Source organism: Plodia interpunctella, chromosome 4 (genome assembly GCF_027563975.2).
Source record: "Plodia interpunctella isolate USDA-ARS_2022_Savannah chromosome 4, ilPloInte3.2, whole genome shotgun sequence".
NCBI lineage: Eukaryota > Metazoa > Arthropoda > Insecta > Lepidoptera > Pyralidae > Plodia > Plodia interpunctella.
The window spans coordinates 7,901,113-7,923,688 of record NC_071297.1 but is presented as its reverse complement, the minus strand read 5'-3'; the positions used below and the strand labels follow the sequence as shown (position 1 = coordinate 7,923,688).

The 22,576-nt window shown below is 32.2% G+C and overlaps 1 protein-coding gene across 7 annotated transcripts in view; it reads left to right on the top strand.

Moving 5' to 3' along the window:
• The first annotated feature begins 3,046 nt into the window (after nucleotides 1–3,046).
• Nucleotides 3,047–22,576, top strand: part of LOC128669238 (uncharacterized protein) — a 122,394-nt gene continuing 102,864 nt past the window's right edge. For 3 of the 7 annotated variants that reach the window (XM_053743924.1, XM_053743921.1, XM_053743923.1), the window contains exon 1: nucleotides 3,047–3,262. The gene's annotated coding sequence lies outside the window, so the exon portion shown is untranslated. Of the gene's footprint in view, nucleotides 3,263–3,821; nucleotides 4,003–22,576 lie in introns of those variants that run through there. The other 4 variants (XM_053743922.1, XM_053743920.1, XM_053743919.1 and 1 more) reach the window with 2 other exon arrangements.

The window sequence follows — 22,576 nt, the reverse complement described above, 5'->3', positions numbered from 1 at the left end:
ATTAGTTACAGAGCCTCAGGGCTTCACATCCGAGATATTACTAAGGTAAAAAAATACTCTGTGTTTATATAAGTGATGTCATTATTCCAACACTAAGTACCTATATTTTTTCTAATGGTTAGAAAATGTATGGCTAATATATTTGGTTATAGTCGTATTCCTCGTGGCTACAAACTGTAGCCATTATATGGAATGTAACACACAACGACTACTTGCATGGGCAATCTTGCCATCGCCTTCTCTATTATACACATATTATATATATTCAACAATACATACCTACATGAGTCAGATTGTTATATAAACTTGTATGGCACGAGCATAGGTCTTTTCGGTTCACAGGCGCCTTAACCTCTGGACCATCACCGCTTCGATTACGATTTGATTAAGTATTACTATTATGTTGTTATGCTATTTGCCTCCAAAAAGCATAATTGTTTCAAATTTTCATAATAAAACCATCCAAATGCGAGGCAGACTCACTCACAACGGGTTCCGTATCATTAGCTATAAAAACGGAAAAAACCGTGTAATATGGGAGCCCCCTTATATAATTATTATATTCTATTTTTTAGTATTCGATTTCATAGCGGCAACATCATCTGTAAATGATTTTAACTATTTATCTATCACGGTTAATGAGATACAGCCTGGTAAACGGACAGCGGTTTTATCATTTGGGTACGGAACACTAAAAATGAGTTCAACAAAGTGTTACAAGCAATAACTCATGGCAAACTAGACAAGCCAAAGGTTTCAAAACTTTTGCCTTGCCTTACAAATGAAGTTATGGCATTGCGCGTTTCATGACCGCAGTGCGTGCTGTCAACGCCTTGGGAAATGTCAAATTTGGCAATTAGTACTTTCAGCGTTAAACGGAGCCCTCGAACGATAAGAGTTTATTGTTTGACGCACGCTAGTTTGGTATCTTTTTAAGTTTGCGTCTTTTATCAATCCGATTATGTTGTTGTTGTTATATGTTGTTTCCATTGTTCAGTTTACTATCGATGTAATTCTTATAAATCTACTCTATTATATGCGATAAATCATTCTTTTTAAAGATTTAAAATTGCATTTAAAATTTACATAATTCATCTGTCTCTGACTCTCTGCTTAATTTCACAGAAAACCACAGCGACTTTGTTAATGCCGTGTTTTTTATAGCTGCCATGGAAACATGGCATATCTACTGATAAAAGAGCGTTTGGTCATTAAGTCTTCAATCGCAGATGAACAAATATGTATGTATGGACAAAATTGATTAGTCACTGCATGATCCACCTGTTATGAAAATGCGTCGCTATAGAGCATCCACAGTGCATACTAAATGTGGCCTGTAGCGATGACCGACCAGTTCCTTGCAATTTTGAATACATTTTAACGTTTCATAGCTGTTTTATATAATACTAGTGACACGGCCGGCAAGGTCTGTAAACCTTTGGAAATAAATTATCTAAGTAATAGTAAAATTAGCAGTATCAAAATCCGTTGCATGGTTTTGGTTGTGGTATTGATTTGGTTAAGGTTTTTTCATGCTATATATATCTGCACAAGTGTACACTTATTTTAAAACGTTCAACGTTCGTATTCATTACTCCATTTAATTTTCTTTCCACTACTCGTTTAGAGTTCTCGATTTATCGATTTCGTCCTGATGTTGACGTTCTAGAGTTGTTCCACAGCTATATATTTATTTTTTATTTGTTTTATTTCATTGCAAAAAAAATATGTACAAATATTGTGCAATGTTACTAATTCGTGTATTAGTTAATTTTAAAAAATAAATTGGTTTACGCCTTGCGCCAACCACAACACCTAGTTCATGTTCATAACACTAAATATGTTCGCCATAATAAAAATTATAAGAAACGTTTACATTACGAAATACATACCTTTACTTATTAATTATTTACAATTTTATTGTAGGTACAAAATATGTACAAATGTTGAACTTTTCACCAATTATTCAATTTGACGAATTGATATATTAACTTTAAAAAATAAATAGGCTTGCGCCAATCAATACTTGGATTACTCTGGCATGAACCTCAATAGTTCATGTTCATAACATTTAATATTTTATATATAATAAACATTATAAGAAACGTTTACGTTACGAATGTAATTGCTACGAGTATCACGATAATAGCATTTTGCTCAATCAATAACAATTTGACTATTTTGTCATTAGGTATGAATGTATTCGACTGGCAATACATAAAAGTTACACATAGGGTACAGATAAGTTAGTGCGTGACACATAACTAAAAAAATACATTTTTTTTCTTAGTCCAGTCAAAATTTTAACATCAGTTCGATAATTTAGACGACCAGTTCAATGTCAAAGTATTTAAATAGTATTTAAATATAATAAAAAATTATTAATGCTCTTAGGCACATTTTCACCTCATGAATTACATTATATAATATCCAAAACCACTGCTAAGAATACAATGCCGAAAGAAACTCATAGAACTTATCTGCGATTATTATATACATATTTAATTCCACTAATGTTACAGACGAAAGTTTGTATGTTTCTTACTTCTTACCAATTTTTACGTAATATAGTATTGAGATAACTGATACCTTGGATTAATACATAGGGTACTTTTTATCCTGAAAGTTGGCGATTCCCGTAAGATTTGATCGCCAAGTCTCATTCAATAGGGCTTTTTAAAGTAGATGGCGATACTGTGCATAAAAACATAAGTATTTTAAAAAACAATTACGCGGGTGTCAGCCAGTTGCAGCTAGTACTTACATATTTTTGTCTATTTTCTCAATATTGCAACAAAGTTCATTATAAGTAGTCAAAGTAATTCGTGCTTCCATATGAAGTCACGTACGATACGTCTATATTTATTATGCAATATTGACATAACTGAACCCACGACCCGAATACCGTGAACTATAATCGCATAGGTAACAATACAGAAAAACGTCGTGACTATTAAACCAAGATAGAGGATGACTAAAGCTATACATAAACATAAGTGATTTCTAGCACTTAGCTCTCAGTCTGCTTGTCGCAGCGGCAAGTATCATGCAAGTGACTATGGATCAGCGCACGCGCAGGCCTGGGCTATGCGCGGCGCCAAAGTATATCTTCAAATTGTGAACTCTCTTAAAAATCTATAAGCTTATTCAATAAGTACTCATAAATATCTACGAAAGTATTTTTTTTTATTCGTCAGCATTTTCAAACTTCGTATGCATTTCAAATTGGAGTGTTTTTGAATGGATGCTTCGATATTTAAACGTAAGTATATTTTCGTAAGTTTTAAACAATTATGGTATCTAAAAATATATACGAACGTATATTTTAATGTTTTGTGAATGATTTTGAAAATTATACTGTGTATCATTGTACAAATAAAAAGAAAATGTGTAATATTTAAAATGGACCTAACATCAAGGTATTTCAAGCTAATTTACACCTTACTTAGAATGTTAACACGGAAGGTAGACAACTATTACTTCCCAGATAATTTTATCTTTATTCAATCCAACACTGGGAAGTTTTCCGTCATCATTACAATTTTCAATGCACAATTTATAACTACAATTAGTACAACTGACCTCGCAGAACTCAAGAAATTGTAATTGTAACAATTAAATCAATTTATGCCAAATATTTCATCGACATATCATCTCAATTAAAAAACGTCTTAAAATTAATTGTTTTCCAAATCACGCAACGGAATCGATCATTTATAAAAAATCGATTTGCCACTGTTACTTATTTTCTATCCTTAACCTTAATATTTGGCATACGTTGTGATGTTTTTGAGTTAAACGGCCGTCGCTGGGACCAAGCAGGTGAGCGTGCGCAGGCGCAGCCAGCCGCGCACATTTCTTCCGAATCGCTCAGTGCAACAGCGACTCTAGGCGAGAACGAACCCGAAACCTCACGGACCCGCGACACCTATAGTGAACTGTGAACTTACGAACCTTGTGCGAAAAAATCTGTGATTGTGTTTTGTTTACCATTATTTCTCGGTAAGTCGTTAAATTAAAAATTCTACTCTCTAATAGAAAGCGTTAAATGGCTTTATTTATGTTTATTGTCAAAAATATAAAATTGATGAATGAAAACTTAAAATTGATAAATGGATGGATGATATAAATGAAATGGGCTGTCAAATCTGACAAGAGGTTGAATTGATAATTGTTATTAGGATAGAAGCTCGATTATTATAATGATACGCATCGCTCCAATGTTTAACATTAATTCCGGTTACGATAATAATACACTTAATATTAAACAATTAATTATTCTCTTATCTAACAAAACCTAAGTTATATAAAGACGAAAATATACAAATCGAATTTATCAGTGATCTAAGTAGGTACATTGAAATATTTTAAGAAGGAGGAACTAATCGGGAATATTATTGATGTAAATATGAAATTTAATATTTGACCTTAATCGACTGCTTCGGTCTGATTAGCAATAGGACATTATAAATAAACTTTTATTAAATACGTGTTTAGGGCATTTTGGAAATTCACTGTGTGCATTTAAAAATTAGTTGAAAATTTCAAGTAATTTTATTTATATTACTTAATATCTTTCTTTATATTTATTTCATGTCTAATACCAACACTCATTTAATTTTTATTTGTCGATACGAAAAAAATCAATTACATTTCCCAAAATATGTTTTAAAGAATTTCACCAAACTCGTTAAATAACCCAAAGACAAGACTAGAACCCACATAAAACATTTCAAAGCCTTCCCACAGGCTATGTATATTTCGTAGAAAATGATAACTATATGTTGTAACGTCTGCGATTAAAATTAGCATGTACCTGTAACGATCGACGATTTTTTTCGATCGTTTTGTAACATCGATACGGTCAGTGCGAAATGTGTAACATTGTTGGGCCATAATCGGCAAAAACCAATCGATTATTCAAATATACAGTTTCAGTTTCAGTCATTATTATTTTTGAAATAATTGTCATACCACCAACACAGACGGACCTGCATTCGTCTGACGGTGGTGTGACAATTAGTCAAACGCGAGTTAAAATTGTTATACGACATATCAATAATGTTAAATATTTATACGAATAATATCGGGGAGATAATTTATTTTGTAAAGACAAATTTACTTATCAATTTGCGATACGATTGCGTACCCTGCTCCCGTGGGAAATTTTATTTCTTAATTTTATTTTGTTATTTACACACACACACATTTATTTTACATTTAATGATAATGATAAAATGTTATAAAAATTAAATTAAACTGAAAATGTCACAGACTTATACATTGACCTCAGAAAATGTAGGTACTTCTCTGAACCTAAACGTATATGTACTCAATACAAGAAATATTTCTTATATAATCAGTAATTCAAGAGCGTTGTATTGCAGCAAGTTAATAATAAAAATAAATAGTAATCCAAAACACCTTCAAATTATTCACAAATTATTTGCTAACCCCAAAGGAAGCGCCATCGTTGCCTAACGTTATTTATACGGTTAATTCACAACGTTTAATATTAAATAGCGTTAAATTTTACAAAACTATTTTACGTAATTGTTATGACGTTACATTTACAAATTACATCTCTATTAACGTTTAGCAAAATATTTTTAATGACAAGCAGCCGCGTTCCGTAGCCGTGAAAATTTTGGGACAAAAAATCAAATCAAACCAAGTAATTTATTTATGTGTACCTAGTAATTTCCATCTCGATTCGCTTGTGGGCTCAACAACATTCCTCCGCTTCTGTAAGAATTTCGTGATGAAAGTATTCCATCTGTGTAATAAATTTCTTCCATATCCGTCTGATAGATTTTACGTGATTGAGTATGTTAACATATATATTTTATAACTTAATATATATTTTGTACGTTATAGAATATATTCGATGGGAAATGAACCTGAAATTAATAATTGAAGACGGATATTAATTTGATAATAGAAACGCAAACGTGACGGTGGCGCGAAAGTAGGGTCATTTTTTTTATTTTTTCTTCACAGTTGTTTTACCTATCTTATTTATAAATATATGACAAGAACGATTAGCCTGGTCTAGGTCAAGTCTACGACAACATTTTTCTAATACAATTGCAAAACAAATATGATACTTGTGGCTGTTCAAAGTGAGTACTAAACACACAAAATTCCGTAACATTAAAAACACATTTCTCAGTTTTCTCTTGCAAGTACCATGTAGAGGTGTGATGGTCGCGACCTACTGACGGCGACTCTCACTGTCACTGGACGCAAAATGAGGATGGTGTTATACAAGTGTGACCAATTACCAATTTTAATAACAAATCTCTTTACCGAATCCCTTTCGTTCTGGTTGTGACTTCCCATTTGAAACGCGTTTTCTTCAGTTTTATTATTAAATAATAATTTGGTAATTTTTTTGAAAAAAGTTCGGTACCTACCATTTTTTTTATTATTCAATATGTATTATGATAGTTATTTAATATCAAATCCATTTATGTTTGGTAATAATAATTAAAAATGTTAATCATAAAAATATTGCGAGATCGTCACAATTATCTACCAAAAATACTATTATAAATATGTCTAACTTTACTGATTGTTTTTTTAAATCAGAAATAGCTTAGTATTTCTCAGAATAAACAATTATTCATCTTACCAAAAATGCAAGGTACGATGAAATAAAAAGTGTGTTATTTTTACACCTAACTAATAGGGAAAATAAGCGAATACCAGATACTATTTTATAAAACCGGCATTTTTACTAGCAGAACGGCATTGCAAATTTTATAATGACTATATATGAATATTTCATACGCGAGTTACTACAGAGGCCAATGATGAAGGTAAAAATTGTAATTATTTATCATTTGTATTGTTATCTAAAACTTTAATGAATTTTCTAAAAAATATTATTTGTAATCCTAATAACAATGTTATTATCTTTCATAAAAAATTACTAAAGATAACAATTAAATTATTTTATAACATGTCTGTAACTTTTATAGCAATATTAATTCAAAAATGTATTAAAAGCAAAACGTAGAATACTTTAAGTGCAACGTCGCGTAAAATCACTACCACGGACAGACAGCGCATACCTCTTCTTGTTTTAAGTGCAAAAATATGTTTTGGCGTTTATTCCCTATCACAAAGTGTCGTGACTTTTTTGCAAATGTAAGGAATCAAAATTTATTCTCTGACTTTAAAGTATTAATAGTTTAACGTTTTACTAAAAGTTTATAGTGTTAAACATTTTAATTAGGTACATAAAAAATAGTACCTATTTCAATTTATAAGTATAATTGCAATTTTTTTAGGTTTTTATAGATAATAATAATTAACATTAATAGGTATATTGTTTATTAATAAATCAAACTTTTCGTGTAACCTACCTCACGTTTTTGTATCGTGACTCATTTTAAGAGCGGATATTCCTACAACTCGTTCCTACTAATATTATACAAAAAGTTGTATTTTTACTAGTTATAAAAGTTTTTTATAGTTTTACATTCCTAATTAACTATACGAAATCACGTTTAGTTTTGTTGTTTTCATTAATTACGCCTAAAATATATTGGGTTGCCAATTGTAGGTAAAATTAAAATAAAATGTATGTGTTCATTTGTATTTTCGACATTTTTTGCAAATTATATGAACGGTTTCCCCAATTAGATCTAAAACGTCATTTACAACAGTGCATTTAAATGCCAGAAACACACAACAAAGTTTCATTACTTTGACATCAACAAATAATTCCTATATATCGAAATCATAGCTATAATTTTGATTTGATACACATGCGTTTTGTCACATCTCAAACAGTATTTATTATTATTACACTTATAATAGAACTGGATCGAAATGTCAAACATTAGAAGATTCGCGTCGCTTGTGAAAGTGGCCAGTCGACATAACGTATTCCACACACGCGACCAAACCTATGGAGCGGTAAGGTACACCGCACACGGTAACGTAGCGGTATCTGACGCAACTAATTATACATAACGTTCAATAGACGAATCAACAGGTCGGCGAAGAGCAAGCGAAAGTGACACGTAACAGTTAAACGATGCACTATTTTTAAGCGTGATTTATGGTTGAGATTAATCTGAACACAACACTGATTAATCCACAGATCATAGGTTATGGGGATTTGAGTTCATCGTAAGCGAAATTGGTCTATAGTGTCACTTTCTTAATTAAAAATATTATCATAATTTTAAAGTAATATTATTGATTTATTTATATTTATGTTAATAATATTTTTGATTGTGTCATTTAACATTCCTCAGTAGTATGTCCAAATAATCTTCTGACGATAAGAAATAAATAATTAGTTAACAAAAAGATGCATGTGAATATGAAATAAATAATACTAATATCGATACTTAATATAGGTCAATATGAATTATAATTCCTCTAAAGAATTACATAACAGATTATTGTGTGCTATAATTTTAAAGTCGTAAAACATTCTGTACTCGCACTGAGTACAGCACTGTACTAACAACCTTTTCGCAAAACTAATTACATATTATATTACACATAGTGCATAGGATTAGTTACCTTCAGGAAATTACATTAGCAAGCCAGTAACTAAAATTTATTATTTATGTCTCTACGCATAAGTCAGACACCGTTCTCAGAATCAAACCAAAACCTATCCAATTCAGTTCAATTACTTATCGAGATTATTAATATTCATTTGCAGGGTTTATTAAACACGTTTGTCATTTTAATTTAAATCTTGGTTCAGTCTTGGATCAACTTGCATTGCATTTCTTGTTATGTAAATAAACGAGATCGTGGGGGTCGCCACATCGTACACCTTTTTTTATTTGTATTCGGTGGTATTATTGTCTATTTCTAGGTCGATCTATGCTGGCATTATCGCGAATAAGTTCAGTAATTCAATGTTGTATTGCAACTAAAAGATAATATTATTAAAAATGAATTTTATTAATTAAATATTTCGCATTGTTCCGTGAAAAAAATGTTTCCAAATAAAATTTCTCGATGAAAATAATAATACAGATTAAAATTTGTTTACAATATGAAATTTGAAATGGCAATTAAAATGTTAAACGAATAAAGACCTAACACTTTGCTGAGCTTTATCGAGTTGAAGTATGAAGGTTCCGTTGGGTTTTTTATCGTTGATATAAATTGTATAATGTCACCGAGGCAGGGAGCGTTGCACCCGGCCAGTTCAGTGCTCTTCAGAGACATTCTGAACACGTGCTGGGTACTTACATATCGGATAAATGTATGTGACAGTTGAGGTTTTACGGCACATCTCCGGAATTCGCTATCGAATCGAAAATTCTTTAAGATACCATACTTTCATATTTTGCAATGCTAAAGATGAAAGTTTTGGCTCAACCACACAATTTCACGACGATTTTGTTGATCTGATATAATTTCTTATCGTAATTTACGCTTCAGTCTTCAAGTGTAAAGAATGTTAGAGTGGAGAATTTGTGAATTGAGCATACAGAACATAACTTTTACAAGATATTTTAATTTTTGGATTAATTGGCAAAACTTGTTTCAATGAGGAATATTTATATTCTATATATAATTATTATATACTAATCTAAGTAAATAAGATTTTTATGATGTTAACAAGCGAATTCATCAAAAACATTACGTTACTTGTTAGCGATTGTATAATATTTAATTCGATTAAGACCACCGATTGAAAACTTAATGTTTTATTTGTTATTGCTAATACTGTTGGCACATTTTCTTAAAATCACCTTAAGGTATTGACATAACATTTACGAATACTGACATCTAGTGACTGTAGCATACACAGTGGGTAACTTAACAGTCCACCAGTACAGATTTCCCTCATTACCTTAATCACGAGGTGGTCTAAGAAACAAACCAATATCTCACGAACAGAATTCAAACCTTTCCATAACAGGCGAGTCTTAAATGTTAGATCTAGATCAAATCAACTGCGGGGACAAATCATTATATGAGAACGAAGAGTAACACATGAGTGATCTAGTGTTCAATATAATTGTTCTAACAACATCTCATAGTCACGATTCTACAAATAGCACAAAATAATAAATTTAGCTTTAACTTAGTTTCACAGAAATTGGAATAAAACTAAAAATGCGTCTGCTTTATTTTAATGACAATATATTCCTGATATCACAACCAGCCGCCTGCCTAACGTCTTACCTTTTTGAAAATGCTGCTGCTGCATCTCAGCTGTCAAGGTTTGTTATTTCCTAATCACCTTTTACGCCGTCCAAGGGTTATAGAGTGATCCTGCTCGAAAGTGGGACGCCACCAAAGATGAGATGTCCACACATTATAGTTACACATTGTGTGGAGCGGGACCGCAAATAAGCTCCAAACAAGTGAAGGAGTTAGTTTTGGAAGAGAGAACAATGGAAGGAACACCACCGACAAGAGCCTCGCTCTAAAATTACATGATGATGATACAATTTTGTCAAAATATAGAAAATTCGCACCCCATAACACTGTATACAACCCCTTAACACTTCTATATGATTGATTATTCTAATTTCTATTGTACAGAAGAAACTAGCCACGAACTCGGCCATGTCGGCGGATGCATTTATTTTGCTCTTGACATTCCTCGTTAAAAGCTCATGTAATCGAGTTGTTAGGTACTATATTCCAATCTTTGCAAACGATCTAGTGAAACTAATCGCCAAGCAATATTCTTTAAAATCCAAGATTTTGGAGATATTTATACGTTTTCGAAATTTGTTCTTGTAAAGTCAACAGCACATCAAGTTACCCTGCATGAACCTCTACGGGACAAGTTTGCAATCAATTTGGGTAGGTTGATGTGCTGTTGACTGTACATAATATTGGAGTTCACCAGTTGATATGCAGAGTCAAAATTTGATGATCGTAAAATCTTGAATATTTACTAAAAGATTACATTATATAGTAGTAAGAACTGAGAAAGGAAGTTCGGATTATTCCACTCTTGAGGGCAAGAAATGAGTAAGTAAGCAATGTACTAAGTATTGAACAGGCAACCGCACTCCAAGTTACCCTACATGGATCTCTATGTCGCAGTAATAAGGGCTACAATAAATTTGAAAATAGGTTGATGAGTTCGTGGTCACTGGCTGTTGCTGACTTTAGATGTAAAACCTGTTCCTCACAAAAACCTTAATGTGGGATTCAAAAAATAAAACCTTAATAACCCATACAGATATGCCAAAAGAAATGCATTCAAGCATTTTATGTGAGGAATTTTATGACATCACCGAGAGTTCACTGAATTCGACCCGTTGGTACGCCTGGGGTTAGGACATGTGAAGGACTAAATTTAAGAATTCGAATTTTATTTTCGGTCGTGTCGTTGCGATTCCATCTGTTGCGATTTAGAAATTTACAATTGAAGAAAAGGTTTAAAAATATTAGAAATCTTTTTTTTTGTTTGACAAATCGCACAGATTGAGTTAGCCCCAAAGTAAGTTCGAGACGTGATATTCTATAACATATATTTAAATAGATAAACATCCAAGATCAAGGTCAATCTGAAAAATATCGTTTCTATATAAATTTTAAATGTTAAATAACATTACACTTATTTTTTGGGCAGTCGCGTTAACTCGATTAGTTGAGTTCGAACTTCTCGAAAACCAATTACATTGCCAGGAGAAGTTTACAATCATCGGAAGTTGTTCGGGGCGCTCTATTAACACTATCTTATATGGATTTAGTATCTCTTTCGCCTTCGTGTGATCTCGGTTGCATTAAGTCTGTGACGCCTGGGGTCAGCGCAAAAATAAAGCTAAAAATTTTGATGATCCGGTTCCGGCCACCAACTTTACTTGGGAATAAAATTGTTACTTATCAGCTACCAAGGCTATGTGTGGTGGTTTTCTCGACATCGACATCAACGAGAGTATTTGGCGTGGTAATATTCACGGGAGAAACCAGACGATATTTAAAAAAATGAAATTAGTAAAAATTCTATGTTATCATCAACTTTTAAGAGTCTCTCAGCAACACAAAGCTGATCATCGAAAATATTCAATTCGTAATGCACATTCAATGAATAAACATTATCTGTTAATTACCTCGTTACGTACAAATGTCGTGTACCTACTTATTTCAATTAATTATTGGCGTACATAAACAAAACGTATCAGATTTCTCTTCTGCTTATTTAGTATCCATTACTATCCATTCAATTAAATTGGCTTGATGACAGGATCTTAATTAATGTTATGCAATAAACTAAAATTTAAAGTTCAAGCAGAATTTAATTGCAGTTAAACAAAAAAAAATATCTGCCTATTTTAATAATTATCTTCAAATTAGAATTTTATACTTCGGTTTTAAAGTCGGTTCTAAACGGGAATGACGTTATAATTCAATTGTTTGTATACTATGGTACTTATATTCAGAAAAAGTCCTTTCATGTCTTTAGGTGTCATCAATCAAAAAACAATAGAATGAAAACTTGTGCTGACGAAACTAAACAAAATAAACAAAAATTAAATTTCTTGCAAATTTATAAAAAAAAACAAGTGTGCATTGTATTTTAATCTGATATAACCTGTAAACTGAACAAGTAAGATTAAGCTAAATCGTTATTGTAGATTAATTTATTTAAATCATATTTTATAACGTGTGAATGTCAATTTCAAATCGACATTAATAAAATTAATACTGATACTAGCGTGTAATTTTTACGAGTAAATCAATTTCTAATCTACTTTTACTAATTATTCTTACTAGTTGAAGTACTGGGATTAGTAAGACTACCATTCGCTTGATAATTAGGTATAAAATAAAATTTACTTTCAATACAAAATAAATATTCTTGCATAGATTGTAGATGGCCGCATAATGAAACGTTGTTACTAGAAATGTGTATTCAATTAAGTACTTGTTAAATTTACTTTCACATTTTCATTTACGTGGACACGATTTACAATGACAGTTAAATAAGAACATACGACTTATTTTGTATTTTATTTACACTTTGAAAACATAAAAAATATTTACATAGTTACTGTGTATAAAATTATGTGCATAAAAATGTGAATGCCTACTCGCTCAATACATTCAAATACTAATTTCCATTTTAGTATTAGCATAACTAAATCAACAAAAAAAAATATACACATAACTCTCAGAGAAAAAGATAGAGATTCTCCAAGAAAATATTTGCCTTTTAAAAAGGCTCGCATAAAATATGCTTACTAAAGGACGTCTTTAACATCTGTTTGTGGCGATCGCAAATAAAGGTGCCTGTCCACTGTGCTATTAGTCATATTATTGAAAAACACCTAAAGGAGGTTTCGCGGATCTAAAATTTTTATTATCTATAGAGACTTTTAGTTGGCTCTCTTGTAGCTTAAACTAATAATCATATTCATATCATATGGTTATGGAAAAGATAGGTGACGTAATATCGGTCACACGATGGGTGACCGAGGTGCTTCGAGTGGTATATAAGCCATTTTGGTCCCATACATAACATAGTTAAAATCTATCGATTGTGTAGTGGCCTTCTTATCCATAAGGAAAAACAGTAGCCAGCAGTGGGGACTTTAAATTGCCTAATAGAAACCAGTGATGGGTTCCCGAGCTCAACTGGGCATAAACGTATTTGCCCGGGCACAAACATATCTGATGGTGGTAGTCTAGTGGACGGAGAGGTTAACCTCACTAACTGGTTTATGGAGAGGGATTAACTTATCCGTATCTGTGTCATGATCAAGGAGCCCAACTTGTTTGTTACTCATTCTAGCTGGTAAACTGTCAAGTGCTACACTTGTAACCATTACAATACTTATGAATAATAGTCATTAAATTGGATATATTGTTTTTATTTTAGTGTTTAGTTTTTTATCCGCTTTAGGGAAGGACCAATTTTTATCCTTCTGTGGATATCGTGCGACGCAATTAAGGGTTATGAAGCCTTAACAACCGATAGGCAACAACAGTATTTCCAAAGAATGTCAACGGCAGGCGGGAGGCTGGGAGTCGTAACACCAAACTTCAAAATTTAAAAGTTATTTTGCACTAACCATGAAATTCGGGGCGTCACAGCCGGAAAGAGTCTACGAACATGCGTGGCAGAAAGAAACCTAAGTATTATGTAGCTTCTTATTATATTCTAGCTACACCAAAATTAGGGGTAAAATGTTCCCTAAGTGCTATTCTAGCACGTACCAAAGTTTAATAAAATCCACCTAGATTTTTACGTCATTTAACAACAAATATCCTTAGGGTGAGCTGCACCGTTAAATTGGACGCTGACTTTAACCGGCGCCACGCTGACGTTTAGACAAAATGGCGTACTTTGCGTTTTTCTACGCACGTTAAAGTTAACGTCAAAGTTGACGGTGCAACTTACTCTTACATACTCGTATCTAAAATCTCCATTTATAATATTAGTGAGATATACCAAAATCTAAATATGGCTTAGTAAAACAACGACCTTGGCTGGCATCCCATCATGAGAAGCTCAGATCTTTGTTACTTTTTTATTGTTTACGTATGCGGTTACTACACAAATAAAACCAGACATCAATTACGTAATGCAAGTAAATATTAAGATGTTTGTTAGTCAGCCTCGTTTTTTAGAGAGGTATTATATTTTAAAGTTAGATTATCCTGCAAATCCGGCTTTGTTAGGTTGCACAAACATTATATGTACCTATACTTATGTACTAAGCACAACTTCGTATCATTTTTAAACTTAATCTCCTGTAAAATTAGAAACAACCTAACCTATTTACTTTTGTTTGTTTCTTACATGTAAGCCTTAGTGAAGCTTTAAGAAGAAAATCGATTGAAAGTCCCAAGAACATCGGCACAAACAAAAACACCTAAAATTATCTTTGGAAGCTCATCTAAACTTCGGAAAACCGTAACAATAACGGAATTTTCTAAATCTCCGCTTTCTTTTGCTAATAGGAAAATAACTTTAAAGTTAGCTCGCAGTAGGAAATACAAAATTAAGCTGATACTCCATAACATAACTTACGTGATATTATATTTTGGCTTTATATGATAACGCAAATGTCAGGAACTATATCAGAAAATACTGACGTATGAAACTTTAATTTGTCACGATTTTTAAACAAATGTTTTTTTATAAAGTTATTACATATATATGTTTATTAATTCAAAACGAATTATATCTATAATTTACCACTGAAGTATGTTATAATTATGCTTATTTCCCCACGCAATTAATTTAATTTTTATCTGGCCATAAAAATAGATATTCATAAAACGTGACAAATTATCTAGTCTAGTACAAATAGTTTGGCAGTTAAAAATGCCGATAATTATGCGAAGTAAAGAAGAAAATATACCAAAGCGGACCCTGAGCTCTAACGCTTCTTGGATGAAACATATAAGTGAGAAAAAGAGGCAATTTTATATCCCTAACTAAACAAGCAGAGCGCAGCATAGCTCGTACGAGTATATTAGTTCATGGATTTGTACCCTTATGTTTGCTGGACCCGATGCGAAAGTTTGAGGCTTAATCTTAGTTGGAATGTCTCTGGTCTTTACTTCGTCTCGTTTCATTAGTCTAGTCAGAGTTCCGACCAACAGTTGGTTCTGTGCAGTTAAATTCAACGTCTGGTATCCGTGACCTCGTAAACATTACGTATATACCAAATCGATGTCTCCTCAGCTTTGGTCGTTCCGAAATGCTAGCAATGCAATGTAGTGAGAAAGAGCATGTAAAAGTCTATTCTTTTAACTTTTACTTCCTCTTTAACTTTGGTTTTGAATGAAGCGATTAATTATACTGAACCTTAAAATTAAAAAGAAAAGAAATTTATAAAGTAAATCCATTATTGGATGAACTGATCATCTAATAATAAATTTACTTTATAAGTATTTGTGTGTCTGTTGACAAATGCTTAATAGATATGCATACATATACCTAGTAAGGTATGCAATAAGTATCTAATAATGTTTCTATTTAGTAAATCTCTTTATAGTGTCTCTTGGTTGTCATAAAGATAAAACATTATTATTAAAGTTAAAAATAATATTTCTCAAGTTCTATATATTTTTTAAGCATTTGTGTTAAAATACACGGAATGTCCAGTTGTACGATTTTCGACGATTACGTCTGCGCTATTCTAAGAAGTCCTAACTTCAACATAAATTTTATAAATTCTAGATGTTATCCATCTCCTACGACCCGGTTTACTGCCGTGAACAATATAAAAAATAAAAATCTTAACCCATACAATTTAATTTAACCCATACATCCGTTTACAGATAGACAAAAATTTTAAAAAATAGACAGACATTAAGCAGATACGGAAGCTAAATACTCGTAATGCAAGATACCGTATCTCACAGCATGCGCGCACGCAACAACATCCTCCATACCTCGTCCATAACAGTCTGTCTGTGAGTGCACAGTCACTTTCCGGATGCAGAGTAAGTAAAATAGGCTATAAACATGACATAGCTGTTGGATTTCATATATATGTATAACAGCCCGTAATTTCATAAAGTTTTGTAAAATGACATCATTGAAGAAACTATAGCAGAGGAGCTCCTTTAGTTGCGATTTGAATTTAGAACTGTAATATATCTCAACACATTTGTTGACAATTTCATTAAATTGTATAGGAATAATGACAAGCAATATAAAATTAGTTTTTTTCCAATAAACATACAAGCCGACGATTGCTCCATTGTACTCTCTTATCTATCATCACATCTCTCTTCATCATCATCATCTTCACGTGACACCCAGTTTTATCGTTAACAATAACCGCTCCCACTCGTCTGCCTTAGCCTCACGTATCGTCAAAGTCACATACAGTCTTTTCAAAGAAATAGCAATAACGCGTCTCTTATTTGTTTTTGCTTCGTGGATAATACTATAAACCGGCATAGCATAAACGAAGCTATATCCGGCGCATGAGTTGGTCACTTTCCAATGAAAGCGTCTGCGCAGAACGGCCTTGCTTCGCGTAAGGGAATTTCGTTAACCTACTTGTTCGGTAATGTAACAACGCCTTGTCGATTATGCAGAAAAAAACCATTTATGTCATCGCGTTTCTTGGCGAATTTAATCCATGTTACTGACAACAATATTAATCCTGATGAAGATATACGTTAAATGTCGAAGTGCAGTTGGTCTTAGTTACACCTTATCTTCGGCTAAATCTAATCTTAAAGACGATAAAGATTACCTATTCTTTATCGTCTTTATCTAGACCACTGGAAGTATCATATAAGCTGTGGATAGACTTTACAGCCGGTATAACGAAAGATTAAATATTGATTTAATATTGCCAAGTAACTATTTTTAAAAGGTAAAATACAAAATTCATTTGAGCTTATATGTAACTAAATGATTAATAAATCTAAAACCCTACTGCCACATCTGGTTCTGAACGTAGAGATATTTTTAAAGTATTTCAAGAGAAAGACACAAAGATTAGTGATAATTACTCAAGTGGAATCCCATGTTGGTGCTAGTTGGTCAGCAAGCCGGGTAATTACAACCGTCTGCCGCTTTAAGGTTGCCACAAGCAGTAGTACTATTTTAAATTGTTGAATTTAGTTCTAGAATTGATGGTTATGGCAAAGTTATAGATGTAAGTACTTATAAATGAACAGTAAAAACAGCAGAGTTTTATTAAAATTTCATTCCGCCTGGTCTGGTCATTAACCGACTACAGCCACGCTTGTTAAAATGTAAATAGAACAACCAAACAAAAAGAAAAAATATATAGGCAGATCTTCTCGATAAAAGTGTTGTTTTTATGATTATCGTGTATATTTATAATTCTTATATATATTTAATTAAATTCTTGCCAACCCTTGGTGTAATAGAGAGTGGATCATTTTAACTGGGTAATAGTTTCCGAAACGATTATACCGGTGCAATAACAACTTATTATAGACATTCCAGGGTGATTTGTAGCCGGGAAATAAATAAAATCTATTGTTTTGTTATCAATTAAATAATATTATATAAGCAATTAATAATATTTTTTATGTTATCAGAATGCATTTTAAGCGGCCTGAGTTGACTAAAGAGCCACCAAAACTTTTGGTAATTGTTTTTTTTTTTTTTAATTGACATATTTTATTACTTTTTCTGTCAAAATGGCTGCCGCTATAGAGGCGACACGCGGACCTTTTCAGACCGTGCAAGTATTTGGTCGTAAGAAAACTGCCAAAGCAAGCAGTAATTTAAAATAAACTAAGAAAGTTTATTTAGTTTAATAAATTGTAAGTTGATTAAAACCGGACAACCATGTTACTTGCACAAGTTGCTATTTACGACTTTCGTTGTATTACAACAACAAAGTTTACGGAATCAACAAAAATTGGAAAAGACAAAAAGTTTTAGAAAACAAAGTAGGTACAAAGTGTTGCATTACTTATGTCTGAAAATACTTTGAAATAGGAACACTGGCTCTATTTCTCTCACTCTCTCTCTCTAGATAAACTTTATATAAATTGATTTTGATTTAACATAAAAATAAAATGTTTCATTAAGAATTTTCTCAAATTTTAAAAGCGCATAATTTATTTCGTTATTATAGTTGATTATAATGAATAGCTACGTAGGTAAACTAGATAATTAAATGCCCCATTACACGTATATCAACGAAAATTTGCAGTTATTATAATTAGATAACTCAGTCCACTCAATTATTATAATTAAGTTTTTATTGGCCTGGATTATTATAGAATTCTATACAAATGCTCCTTGACCTAAACTATTGACTAAAAGGAACAATCATCTAAAAATATACATCAACATATTCTACAGTTTAACGATAATAGCGGTTTATTATTTTTAATGATGATTAGAGCCATTCGTCATATACATTGGCTTTATATGTCAAAAGTGTCAAAGGGTTTCGTCAAAATATTTGAGTAGTTAATAGTTTGTTTTGAGAACTATAAATGGCTCTAAGTGTTTTTTTCTGTATGACTGTAACACACAATGATAAGAGAAAGACCTCTAAACCTGCTTATAGTTGGTTGCACAGTCAACTTTGACGTTAACTTCAACCTGCGCGGAAAAGTGCGCTATTTTGTCTAAACGTCAACAGCATGCAGATTAAAGTCAACGTCGAAGTTGACTGGTGCAACTAACACTAAATGCCAACCTATACACACGAATTAAATTTAATACAAATCACAGACTTGTATATTAACATCAAGATACAATTAGTATTATTTTTTATTAACGGCCCACCCGGCTCAATAAACAAGTGAAGCATAAAATGTCTCGAGTTATACAACAGTAATCGTTACTGATGCAAATGACGGCAATGACACTTGCATCATTTCTACATTAAACTATATTTATTTAGCTAATCGTAGGAAATGAGAACAAACCTTGCGCTCTACTGGTCTTGATACGCACGGATGACACTATTATGAGATCGAAGTAACATTTATCTTTAATATTGAAACGACGGTCGACATCCTCTATACTAAACAAGTGAAGATCCTTATTTTATCTAACATCAATAAATGGACTAAAAACAAAGATATAGAGTAATACATACCACTACTTCCCATTATATCGTACAAAACAAAGTTCTTCAGTCTGTCTCTATGTATGCTTAGATCTTTTAAACTACACAACGGATTCTGATACGGGTTTTTAAATAGTACAATGACTCAAGAGGAAGGTTTATGTGTACATTTATTATGGTTTTACCCGGGCGAAGCTTAGACGGGCCGCTTTATTAATATAAATAATAAAAAATGGAAATTGGGAAGTTTTGTTAATCAATGTATAAAATCGTGATCGATTCAAATCACTCGTGCATACGTGTACCTACTAATTATTATTCTTACATACTGTAACGTACAATCGTGATTGAATAAAACATTTATGTATACTTGTCTTGACATCAATTCTCTATAAGCTATCGCACTCAAGAGCAATCCTTACGTCACTGAGTTGAAGTCGCTCTCACATCCACTACAAGTGTCGCCTGATCCGGTACTTTCTTCTATCATTGGCCACGATGTTTACACTAGACGAGTGGTCGCACTAGTTTCTATTATGTCATGTTATTTGGCTGTCAATGTCATTTAAACCAGATGACATGACATTCAGTTTTGATTGTAACATAGTTTAGATATAGGTGGATAATATGGAATGTATTCCATACAACTAGATGTGAACACTTTTTTATTACACATCAATAAGCTAAGACGCCTGGCAAAAAGGACACCAAAAGCTGTCAAAATTGGATCACCAAGGTGTCACGGTTTTTCATCCATAGGCGCGAACTGGTAGTCCTTTTATAAGCCAAGGTTAGTAAGAAAAAAACGACTCTCTACAAATGCTCTCAAATCAAGTGATGTTATAAATGACGTCATAAAAGCTAAATATTTTCGTAAGGATACATGTTGTCTCATCTGTTGACCAGAAAAAAATAGTGATGGTCACATGGTTTCTTTTGAATTGCACTCATGATTGCATCATAGTTTGTGTTTATTATTTCATTTACTATAAATAAATGATAACTGTTTGGACATTAGTTCCACGTATTTCGAAGTATACTGAAATATGAAATACGCTAACTTTACAATAATTTTACGTAAAAATAATTATTTAAATTTTGAAGATATGGCTCTGATTTTACGACCGGACGCCTGCCAGACGAGAACCCCCTTTGGAATGACTATCCCAGTCAATATAATACGACATTAACGGGGGATTTGGAGTGATTCTATTCCACACCACACGCCTCCTCACTTGATCAATCTGAAAGAGATCTTATCTAGTCATCATGCAGGAAATCTTACTCAGCCATACATACCTGTGCTAATGCAATATTATATCATAAACTTGAATATTAATATATGCCTATAACTGAATTGCTGATAGTTGAACGTTTTGAATCAATAAATCATTTATTTTTGTCATGTTATGAATATTAATGACTTGTCAACATATATGTAAACATGAATAAGAAAGTTTCTAATGAATAAACATATGCAAGTCAACATAGGTTATTAATCTATCTGTCAATTAACTTTTGAAGTCAGAAGAAGGATATAGATGATTTTTCGAAATCAAAATTTAGAAATACCAAGGCAAACCTTTGGGTTAACCCAGAGGATGCATTTCTAAAATAGATTCTAATTTTTACTTGTTATCAATTTACTTCAAACTGAATTAAATATCTTGAAAAATAACTTGCAATTAAAATTATCTAGGGATACATTATTGGTTGACACCTAGATAAAAAATAATATAATAATAATAATAAACGTTTATTTCAAACCACAGATCTATATAATCCAGACCATATAATCAGTATGATTCAATTTCACATTCAATACATGCTACAAAAGATTCATATTTGTGCAAGGTTATATATGCCTCAAAAGACTTCCACCTGGACTGCACTTGATAAGATTAAGATAATATACCAAGATTTAAGTTTATTTAGTTTAAATTTAAGTTATAATATATAGTTAAGTATAATCAATAATCAATAGTAAACTTCTATATATACATCAACTTCCGTATTCATAACGTTAGCAGGATGGTAAGATGTCGCAACGTCCGGTAAGAATATTTTAATTATAACATTATTAATAATGTACTGCTGTTTTCATAGGAGGCGTTATTTTGCCATGTGTAATTTCTTTACTTCGATATACCAGAGAAAGAAGAATGTAGTGCTGAAAATTAATGAAAATTGTAAAATTTCCGTACAGTAGGTATAGTAAATACTACTTAAATCTGAAATCTCTCTCTCTCTCTCTTTTTCCTTCCACCCTGATAACACTTTCATCAACCAACGCGCCTCTTCTATTATCTATAACCAGACGAAACTAATACAAGGAACAAATAAGACAAGAAGAATGTCCGTGCAATACGAACTCATGCAAACTCGTGTCTGTGTCAGATCCAGGTAGGAATATATTTTGAGGCAAAGAGGACCGCGTGAGGTCGCGTCACGACAGACGTTGAATAATGCGTTATTTTAGATGCTTCCTCATCAGTCAGTATGTGACGTCATGCTCGTGTTGTTTTAGTTTGTCAGTAATTTGATTGATTGTTCAGGAATCACGTAAAGCTAAAGTTAGTCATATTGACATTCTTCTCGTATCGCAATGGTTTTTAAATTTACCCAAAGTAGGTATTTATTATTAAACATAAAATTGCCAAATATACGCTCCAGTTTAAGATTATTTTCACCTGAGGTCACCTGATAAACAAAACCAAACACCTCAGCCCACCACACCGGCAACCCGATACATATGTACTCGATATAGTTTTCTAATTCTTAGACGAAACCAATTTACAAAACATGTCTGCCGCAACATAACAAACATATTGTTAATTAAAATACATTGACGGGGGGCCTTCAATTTCCAATATGAGCAATCTCAAACAAAAATATTTGCTCTCAGCCTGTTTAAATTTGATCACGATAAAACTTTGCCCGTTTCAAACGAAGCCCTAAGAAATAGTGCCCAAGGAAATGTTGGAATATTTGAATTATCATCGTCAGGCGATTGCACAAAGTTTCTCGAATTTGCGGGGACTAGTAAAAATTTGCGTGAAAGCGGAAAATAATTTGCTAAAGTAATTGTT